We start from the raw sequence: 11,361 nt of genomic DNA on the forward strand, positions 1-11,361 counted from the left end.
AGGTTTAGCGTTTTTGTATGAAATTTCAAGGATTTTTATAAAGTAAATTATGATAATTGAAATGCTACTCATGCAGAGAATTTCTTAAGATTGAACATGAAAAAAATTACACCGAATGAAATTATAGTTTGATTGCATAAAGGATTTACAATTGCACTAAAATTGAAAATATACGCCAGAAAACTCACAAGCTCACAATATATATGTATATATATATATATATATATATATATATATATATATATATACATATATACATATATATGTGTGTGTATATATATGCATGTATATATGTATATATATATATATATATATATATATTTATATATATATATATACGTAATATATATATATATTATATATATATATATATATATATATATATATATATATATATATATTTGGTTTGGGCATGCTCTTCGCACTCCTCAAGAGAGATTACTACGCTAAATTTTTAACCGGGCTCCACAAGGCACTAGAAGAGTTGGAAGACCCAGGCCTACATGGCTGAGGACTATGAAGCAGGAAGTAGGAGATGATGAGTGGAGAAGTATTGGAGAAGTATTTGATTAAAAGTTCAAGATAGAGATGGCTGACAATGTAACCGAGGCCCTTTGCGTCAATATGCGTGGATGAAAATGAAGATGATGTATAATATATATATGCAGTATATATATATATATATATATATATATATATATATATATATATATATATATTACTGTATATATATACTATTTATATATATATATATTTATATTACTGTATATATATACTATATATATATATATTATATATATATATATATATATATATATATATATATATATATATATATATATATATAAAACTATAGTTTGAGAGCGTTTGTATATATAATAGTTTTATCACAAATAATGTGACTTACCCCTTTCAAATATTAAGCCACAAAAACCTACTTGATGTTGAATATATTTTAGTTCGGAATAACCAATATCCAAAGTGGATCTATAGGTAATTAACTTTATCTATTCAATACGGAATTCAAACATCTGTGGTTCTTGATACAGAAGTTAGAAGTCGACTAATTCATTACTGTTTTAATCACCAGTTGAATAAAACGATAATAATCAGTTGAAGATTTGAAGAAGCAACAAAGAATAAAAAAATGTAACATATCAAGAAAAGAAGACTCTAACAGCAAAATTGATTCAAAAATAGTTTTAATTTTCACTTTTTAAAAAAAAAATTTTCCCTATTCTATCCCACAGAGCAGTAAAGAGGAATGCTAAATCTATCAGCTCTTCCTGTTTTTAGCTAAATCCAGGGCATATTTAGACCCTGATCCAGAGTATGCAATGGTACATCACACACTGCATGAGATCAAGGTAAGTGTTGATGAAAATCTACCGTTCTATATGGGCATAATTATCTCCACAAGAAAAGAAGAATGCTATTTCTTAGGTAGGCACTGCTTTGCTTGGCTGTCTGGAGTGTGTGGGAATCTGGTCTGGCTAAGTGTTTTCGGTACAACAATAGTCGGTAGCAAAACATTTGTCCACTGATGTGTTTGAGCTGATATTTGCTCAGAGGAAATGGGTAATTGAATTTGCAATTCTGGATAATTTTAAATTTGGAGAAATTTTTTTCTTATTATGAATGACCAAACTTATATCATTTTATAACTAAAGTGGTGATGAATATAATATTGAATGGTTCTATATTTTTATGCCCAGATGAATTTTTCAGAATGCGTTTTTTATAGCTGAAGTAGTCATAGGTATTAAGTACCTTAAATGACCATACATATAGTATTTCTCTAAATGGCCAAACATAAAACATTAAACAGTTCGTGTGGTTTAACACCATTTTATTGCTGATATGGCGGCATATAGTATCATGCAGCTGAAAGTCAAACAAAATTTTCAACTAAGCAGATGAAACTATTTATATTTATTCCTACTCATATGCAAACCTTTCGTCCTTTTAATAGAGATATTGCTTTCAGCTTGAGCTTGAACGGCTGTTGAAATGGTCAAGTGGTTGTAAACGACAGGTAATGAGCGAGGCCCCCCTCCCCTACCACTTGGAAGTTTTCACTTTTTGTTTCGTCTTCAACAAGTACTGTTGCGCCCATAATCGAACTTTTCTGTTTCTTTTTCTTTCAGGAAGTGAATACTGGTTGTTGACTGTTATAGATGTGAAGCAAGACATTTATACTTGCCAATAAAAGGGTGGACTTTGCCACTAGATTTTGTTAAACTAGCTGTAGATCCTCTCTCTCTCTCTCTCTCTCTCTCTCTCTCTCTCTCTCTCACATTGTCTGTTCCCAGTCATCTCCATGTGCTTGAGTGTAAGTTGTAGCCTCTTTTGCAGTGACAAGAGTGCCTTGATTGGGAAGAAGAAAGAGGAGAGCTGAGCCTTCTCCAGGGTTTGTTTTGTCAATGCCAAAGAAGACACTGGGTTAGTCTTTTTGCTTCTTCTGTCCTCACATTGAATGCCTCTGCACTTACGTCCCTCTGTTGGTCCCCAGAGAGTGTTTGTCCGGAGCAAGAAGTTCCCGTAGCTACGTCGCCGGGCTTTTAGGTTTTGGTGGTGTAAGGGGTTCTCTCAGTGTTTGCTGCACCTCAGAAGTTGGTAGCCCTAATGCATTTTTGTTCATAAAGCTGACAATGAGTTTAGCCTAAGAAAGGCTTGGGCCTCTTTAGGTCTTTCAGGTGAAACCTCTAAACTTGTTAAGGGAGCAGGTAGCTAAGGATGGCTCTCTATTGGTGCCCAGTCGTGAGTGCCAGTGGTGAAAGGCGTGGTGGGTGTGCCCCAGTGTTAGTGACTCCAATGATGTCCCCAATTGTTTCCCCCCCCCCCCCCCCTCAGATCAAAGGACTGTAACATGTGTCAGCCAGAAAGCTCCTGCACCTGTATTTGTCATGCCTAAGATTGCGCATAGGTTGGTCCAAATCTGAAAGTGCGTGTTGCTCTGGTGCCGGGTGTTTACCCATGTGCCATAATCTACATTTATATCTTCCTCTGTGCCATCACTCCTGAGCCATAACCTTCATTTGTATCTTCCTCTGTGCCATCACTCCTGTGCCATAACCTACATTTGTATCTAACTCTGTGCCCTCACTCCTGTTCCATAACCTACATTTGCTTCTTCCTCTGTGCCATCACTCCTGTGTTGTGTCTGTTCCCCTGTGCCGTTAATGCCGAACCTTGTGCCCAGGGGTCTGCTGCCCATAACTCCTGCTTCCTCTGTGCTTGTGACCCCGCTTGTATGTATTTTGTGGACCTGTGAGTGTGCCTACCTCTCCCCTTTAAAAGTGTTCCCAAGTGTTGTGGTTCCTGTTGGAGCAAATCTTGTTGTATCTCCCTTTGTGTGAGTGTCTTCATCATTGGTTGCTTACATCTGGCAGAGCCTGCGGTGATGGTTGGAGCAAGGAAGAAAAGTGTGCATTCTTCCGATTCAGATTGGTCTTCCTTGTTTTCCACTTCAGATTCCTCTTCCTTGTTTTCCACTTCAGATTTCTCTTCCTTGTCTTCTGCTTTGATCCCAGATTCTTGATTCTAACATTTCTTCCAAGAGAAGGAGGAAGAGGTTGAAGTAGTCCAGGAAAACAGCTGTAGTCATAAGAAAGGGCTTCTTACGTCATTACCTCTTTTTTTTTTTTTTTTTTTTTTTTTCTGTGGGGAGTGGACGGCACCCGAGTGGCTCCCGTCTGTGTTGTAGTCATCCTGGTGCTGTTGCACAGGGCTGGACCGTCACATCCCTGAGGTTACCCCAGTTGCCAGATTGGTTAGGTGTGCACGGTCCTGTGTTTTGGCTCCCCAGGGCTCTTGCAAGTTCTTGGCCCTGGACACACCGTGACCCTGTTGTCATGGCCCCTAGGGACTGCAGTTTAGGCTTAATGGTTACCCCTGTAGCCCAGTTGGATAGGTGTTCATGGCTTCATATTTTAGGGCTGATACACGTGGCTTTGCCACAGGTTCGCCAGCTGTTTCTGTAGCCTGTTTGATGGAGGAGCTTCAGCACTCCATCTCCTTTCTTACCTGATCTTCCCTCAACCCCACATTACTTCGGTAGAGCAAGCAAGAAATGTTACCATTGAGAGTTTGTATGTTATGGAAGACCATGATTTACGGGCCTGAGGGATCTTCTCCCATCCTGATCAGCAGAGCGAAGTGTAGGAGTTACTTTTTCTGTCTGCTAATATCAGTGCCAGGCATTCTTTCCAAGCTATTGTCAGCCTTCCTGGGCCTCTTTCAGTCCCCAATTGCACTGGCAATTCTGTCTTTGGGACAAAATAAAGGGTGGCTAGAATGAATTTCCAAAGTAACCTGCTTGACCTTCTCCTCCAGCTAGATAAGAGGATTCTCGGGGTATGTATGCCCCTAAGACACCGGACTTTGAACTGGTGTCGACAGATGTGGGTAATCCCGAGTCAGTGTTCGTTTGTGGACGTTCTGGCACTCATTCATGCGTCCAAAGGCCGGAAGGATGAAACTTTGTCTATGCAGTAGGGGAGAACTACCATGGCTCTCTGGTGTCCATCAATGGTCCTGACCATTCCAGAAGTTGCGTGGGTCAGATCTGGCCAGTTTGGCTATGGATCGAGCTGACTATCAGATCTGTGGATCAAAAAAGATATGGCCCCCATCCACTCATGAGGCAGAGAAGATTCTGTACAGGCTCGCTACATTAGCAGTTTTTCAGGTTGACCCGTCAGTGCATGCACTGATGGGGAACTCTTCTTTGGAGCACTTACTCATAGATGTCCTGTAAGGCTACCAACCTTTCTGGAGCTGCAAGCATTCAAAGACTATGGAGGAGGCATTCGAAAGTGTAATGGCACATTTCAAGCAAAGGGGTACAATGCACAGCCCACTCTGTAATCTAACATAGCAGTTTCACATCGGTGTGGCATTCCACACCTTAGAGTTGTCAGCCAGGAACTTTTTGGGCAGATAATTAATATACCAGACACACTCGGTCCCTAGGGTCAGGTTGTAGGTCAGATTAGTTATGCTTTTCCGGTGTTGGACCCTCTTTCACCCTCTAGTCAATCTAGTGTTGATTATTTTGAGATTCAGGTTAACCCTGGTGTATCCCAGATGGCCATATGTCAAGTTTATCCCATTCTGTTAGCTCAAGTCAAGGTCCTGAGAAGCTCCTTATGACACCGTCTTTTCCAGGGTAAGTGGGCCATCCTCTGCAATTGTCATTAAAGGGATTCTCCTCTGGTAGGAACAATTTTAGTGTAGATCACTATTTTCCTCGTCTTTCATCACAGAAAAAAGTTCTTCTTAATCGTTTCTATGAAGGCTACTGCTTATCCTTGAGCATGGCCTTTCAACCAAAAGGAATACAAAAGACCTCTCCTCCTTATGGGAGTTGTCTATACTCTTAAAGAGCTTCAAACAGTTTTGTGCACCATGGGCCCATGTGCCCTACAGTGAGATGTAACCCTCATTCTCAAGGTTCTTAAAAGTACCTTTTGAGCCTTTTGAGAAGGTCAATCTGAGTTCTGACTCTCCAGACTCTTTGATGCCTTGCATAGGCAAAGAGTTTAGGCAAATTGCACGATCTCTGCCTTAGTCTCCCATATGGTGGAAGAAGTCTCAATAGATTTGTGCCAGGTTGCGTAGCCAAAATTCAGAACCTGCTGGGGTACAACTCAAGGTTCATGCCCTTCTCTGTCCCCTCTACATGAAACATCTGGTTGCACCAAGAGTAAATGCTTTTGTGTCCGACACCTTAGACCTGAGTGTTCATGACTTAGCACTGGCAGGACCAAGGAAAAGGAGCCATGGAACATGATCTCTATCTGATTTTGAGAGACTGTAATGCACAAGCTTCAACCACTGAAAAGACAGAGTACCAGTTAGGATCAGAACTTGCAATGTCAGGGCTTCAAGAGGAATCTTGCAGTCAGCCAGGTGTTGAAGACTGTGGTATGTATATACTAGCCATCCTTTACTGTATTTAATCTACAGGAGTTATACTGACATGTCCCTTGATGCCTTTGTACTTCGTCTTATGGTTGCTTCTAAATTAGTTGAGTACCAAGTCCAATTCTCATTCAGGGTAGTAAGCATCTTGTTTCTAGTACGCATAGATGTAAGTCTGGAATGATAGTAGAATGACTGGCTCTTCTCCTTCATTCTTTGTGCCCTCTCTTGGTGACATAAGAGTTACCTGCTGGATCTGATTTGATCCTGATAAACTACACTTCTGAGCTCCATTCTTTAGAATGTAGAGAATTATCCCTATGTGAGGGGGAGGATAGTGGAATATATACGAACCCGTCAACCTTCATTCGCCAGGTATATTACAGCATTTGCGACTGCTCTCCCCTCCAATCTTGTTAGTCATGCTAGACCCTGTCAGCCTTTTCATCCCTATGATAGACTTTAGGTTGCTGGAGCCATCTCCTCCACTTCCATATGGGACAAGGTAGATTAATATTTTTAAAGAAACAGAACCAATCATTTCGATTCTAGTGGGACTTCCAACCCTCCAATCAGTAAATCTCTCTCTCTCTCTCTCTCTCTCTCTCTCTCTCTCTCTCTCTTAGAGGGGCAAGGTTTTCCAGGGTTTCTATAAAATGATATATACTCAAAATAACTCGTGAAAAGTAAGGATTTAAAAAAAAAATCGCTCCGAAAACTCTCTCCTTTTATGTAAGAGGTGTAAGGGTCTTTTTGAAGATTTCCAACCTCTCTCTCTCTCTCTCTCTCTCTCTCTCTCTCTCTCTCTCTCTCTCTCTCTCTCTCTCTCTCTCTCTCTCTCTCTTCACAAGAATCGGAAAAGCATCGTCGTTACGCTCCCATCTCGGAAACGAAAATTACATGCGACTTGTATCATTTCTTTGTAACTAATGTGGGCTGGTCGTTGCGTTTGCCAGGAAATGAGACTGAAATATCAGAGGTGCGTAGAATCTGCCTTATCCATCCAAGATCTTGTTCTCTTCCCTAATCACCCCTTTTAAGCAAGGGAGACATCCTGCAGCAGTATTTCATTATGGACCTATCAACACCTTCCGACAGTAGCAATAAGATATCACCATGCTTGGAGTAATCATTGCCTTCCAACGTGTGAATTGGCTGACAACGCTTTTCATCTTCAATATAGGAAGCGTAATTATGCTTAAGGGGAAGCAGAAGTGTCCACTTTATGTTTTGAAATTATGGGTATACGCAGGTTAGATAGTTTGAAAAATATGTAGTTGGACTTTTATTGCGTTATATCTTAATTATGCTGAAGAATGGCTGTCCAATTCTGTGATATATTTATTATTTGAATGGATTTTTTTTTGTATGTGTAAAAACTTCATGTTTTCTTTCCAGTAGATCTCTCTCTCTCTCTCTCTCTCTCTCTCTCTCTCTCTCTCTCTCTCTCTCTCTCTCTCTCTCTCTGACACATGCGTGTGTACGTTCACGTACATATGATTTGGAAATAAAGGCACAGAAAGATAATAAGACTTTTAGATATTCGCTTAGTTCTAGATGTTTGAATTTGCTTGCTGTTCCCTTATCCATCTTCGTTATACACAATGTCTATTTAGACCTTGGTTAAGCATGTTAAATTTTCTTATATTTCTGTTTTCATGACCATCTGGCAGTATTTATGTTAATAAAACACACAACACCAAAGAAGTAATTTCCATATTAATTTGAGCTCTTGTAGTTCAATGGACTTCGATTACAACAACATTACCACAATTACTGTATAAGTAATTCACCTAATGTTTTATGAATTCTAATGGATTAAATACTCCTACCTCAAAAGAAGATTTCAATAAGGACTCCAGGCTTATTTGCATTTCATATGTAGACATTTAATGCCATTCAAAGCAGCTGCATCAGTGTCTATTTGACAGTTTACTATTGTATCAGTTCTCTGACATTTACTATCAGTCAATAAATGAATGATTTGAAGTTTTCTGACATTTACTATCAGTCAAGGATCATCGAATCTAATATAACAATTTGAAAACATGATGCAGTAAACAGACCAACAAGATATCAATGAGGTATCCCTGATGGATTAGCATACCGCTATTGTTGGAACTACTCTGGAATAACGTTTTAAGGTATCTATTACTCGTCAAAATATCAGCTTAGCTGTTCAAAGTACTCAAGAGATTTTCTGTACACGGTACGGTCAGTCATCCGTATCAGCACGAAACTAGTTTCTTTTTTTTCTTTCTTTTTTTGGCCCTGGCCCTTACGGCCAGGCACGGGCTCTTGCACACTTGCAGCCCGTAGTTGAAACTAGTTACGGATGGTTTCAAGTTATGGGGGCCAAGATGTATCTCGACAGGGAGTTTTTGTTTTGAAATTATGCAGCCTCAAATTTATAATACGAGTTCGCACTTATTGTCAGAGAGAGAGAGAGAGAGAGAGAGAGAGAGAGAGAGAGAGAGAGAGAGAGAGAGAGAGAGAGAGAGAGAGAGATTCAGGAGCCGTGACTATCCAGTGGCTCCTCAGATAGTTATCTTGACACTTGTAAAATGCAAGGAAACGGGTTATCACTGGGCAGGGCCCTGAGAGTTTTATCAATAAGTACACATCTCAGTAAACGAAGATACGAAATGGTAGATGATACTTAACGTATCTTAGGTATGTGATAAAACGTAAGTTACATGGTTAAGCTTCCACTTTTACTGGGAGTTAGAATAGTGTTTACTAGTTTCCACGCTGAGTAATTGTTGGTAGTGTTTTTTTTTTTCAGTTTATTGACCAAGAATTATTTTTTAAATCGAAAACTTGTTTAAATGTCGAGGTAGTGTGAAGGCTTTCAGTACTTTTGAACTGGGTACGAATTTCATGATCGTCGACATATATATATATATATTATATATATATATATATATATATATATATATATATATATATATATATATATATGAAGAGAGAGAGAGAGAGAGAGAGAGAGAGAGAGAGAGAGAGAGAGAGAGAGAGTTAGTTACAAGGAATTACAAGGATTTTGGATGTCTCAAAGCCTTTTTAGTCCATCCGGGGTGACTATTTGCTCTTTAGTAGAACGGATTAGTTTAAATGTTTAGTTTTTATGATCTTGTTCAACTTATTCTTGAATTCGTTTACTGTGTTACTGTTCATTACATCCGCTGGAAGTCAGAGAGAGAGAGTATTTGCTTCTAAGATAATGCTTTTTTCTTTAGATAGTTATCATATTACAAGAATTTTAATTGAAATTCTGATATAATTCGTGATCCATCTGCTATGCAAAAGAGTATATAAGCATGTCTCTAGGACCCATTTTTTCCTTATTCTACCTACTTAATTTCTTTTTGAAAAACATTCTGTTGAATTTTTTTCTAAAGGTAAAATTTTCAACTAATAGATAAGATGAAGATAAGATTTACATACTTTCTCTTTTGAAATACGATTTTTTCTACTTCCTCTACTTTTTTTTCTACTTTCTCTACTTTTTTTTCTACTTATATTTTTCTACTAACACATTTCTTCTTAGAGAAAGTGGCGTTTTGATATTCATAATCTCGTTTTGTTTTCCAAAACTCACCATCCCATGCTCATCCTTCTTTTAATTTCGGTTGCGTATCCTGGGAAAACACATATTGAGAGAGAGAGAGAGAGAGAGAGAGAGAGAGAGAGAGAGTGTGAGTGAGTCTGTTTTGTAAATTCACGCTTGAAATAGAAAATTACATCTTGAAGAGTGATATGTGTAGTATAACGGAAGTTGCGTGTGTAATCATGGCTTAGGCACCTCAGTAACATTTCACTATATATACAGAGGAGAAATATATAGGAGAGAGGGAGAGAGAGAGAGAGAGAGAGAGAGAGAGAGAGAGAGAGAGAGAGAGAGAGATCTTTATTGGCCTTTGTTACAATAAGAATGTTGTAAACAGCAGTACAGCCCAAGTCCATTAAGCAAGAAGCTTCTATGCGGACCAGGTTTATTTAACATAAGAAAAAAAATAAGGACATGCAAGTGTTAGGGCCTAGTTGAAGACACATGCATAAACGACGATTCTGGCTTCTTGGTCCAATAGATTTTTTCGTTGATGATCATGGAACCTACAGTTTGCAGAATTTTGAGAAAGAAAAATGAAAAAATGCTGTTTTAGTATGCGATCTCATTTATAGCGTGATCTCAGAAATTATTCTTTTGGTTTGGTATGCGATATCAATATTTTTAATAGGTAAAAAACAAAAATGATAGAAAATCTAATTGCTCTTGCTTCTCCGTGCGCTCGCTTCGCTAGCGAAAAAATAAAAGCAAGCTCTGCATGCACTGGCAAGCAGTAATGTTGAGCCGTGCATGCTAGCACCAATGATTGATTATTAATTCTTAGATAATTATTCCCGGTATATATTTTTTTAGACAATTTAATGGTTCTTGCTTGGCCGTGAAGTGAAGTGAAGTGAAATCGCTACTATCAGGTGAGATCATATACCAAAACTAAAGGACGACTCTGAGATCGCATACCAAAACAGCACCTTATAAAAAATTAAAATTAACCGTACGAAAAGTTACTTTTGGCATCTTGACTGACATAAAAAACTACCCATTCGTTTTGTGACACTTAATACCCAAGTAATGGATGAATTATACTCGTCCCAGGTACTGCTAGATTTAAAGACGTAAGGTGAAATTACTTTTTGCAGGTATAGTATTTGCTTCTAAGATAATGCTTTTTTCTTTAGATAGTTATCATATTACAAGAATTTTAATTGAAATTCTGATATAATTCGTGATCCATCTGCTATGCAAAAGAGTATATAAGCATGTCTCTAGGACCCATTTTTTCCTTATTCTACCTACTTAATTTCTTTTTGAAAAACATTCTGTTGAATTTTTTTCTAAAGGTAAAATTTTCAACTAAAAGATAAGATGAAGATAAGATTTACATACTTTCTCTTTTGAAATACGATTTTTTCTACTTCCTCTACTTTTTTTTCTACTTTCTCTACTTTTTTTTCTACTTATACTTTTCTACTAACACATTTCTTCTTAGAGAAAGTGGCGTTTTGATATTCATAATCTCGTTTTGTTTTCCAAAACTCACCATCCCATGCTCATCCTTCTTTTAATTTCGGTTGCGTATCCTGGGAAAACACATATTGTCTGTCCTAAGTACGTATGTTCATTAGCAATCTCTAAAGCTTCTCCCATAACTCTTATTGTTGTCTTTTCATTTTCATTGAATATCATCTTAGTTTTGCTCATATTCATTTCTAGTCCTTTATTTCTTTTCTCTTCAAATCTTATATCATCGTTTGCAAGTACTCCCATGCTTCAATAAACACAACTATCATTTGCAAATCTTAAATTGTTAAGGTATTCCCCATTGATGTTAATTCTGCTTAATTTTCACTTTCCAATGGTGAAAGATTTGG

Source organism: Palaemon carinicauda, chromosome 3, assembly GCF_036898095.1.
Source record: "Palaemon carinicauda isolate YSFRI2023 chromosome 3, ASM3689809v2, whole genome shotgun sequence".
NCBI classification, from domain to species: Eukaryota; Metazoa; Arthropoda; class Malacostraca; order Decapoda; family Palaemonidae; genus Palaemon; species Palaemon carinicauda.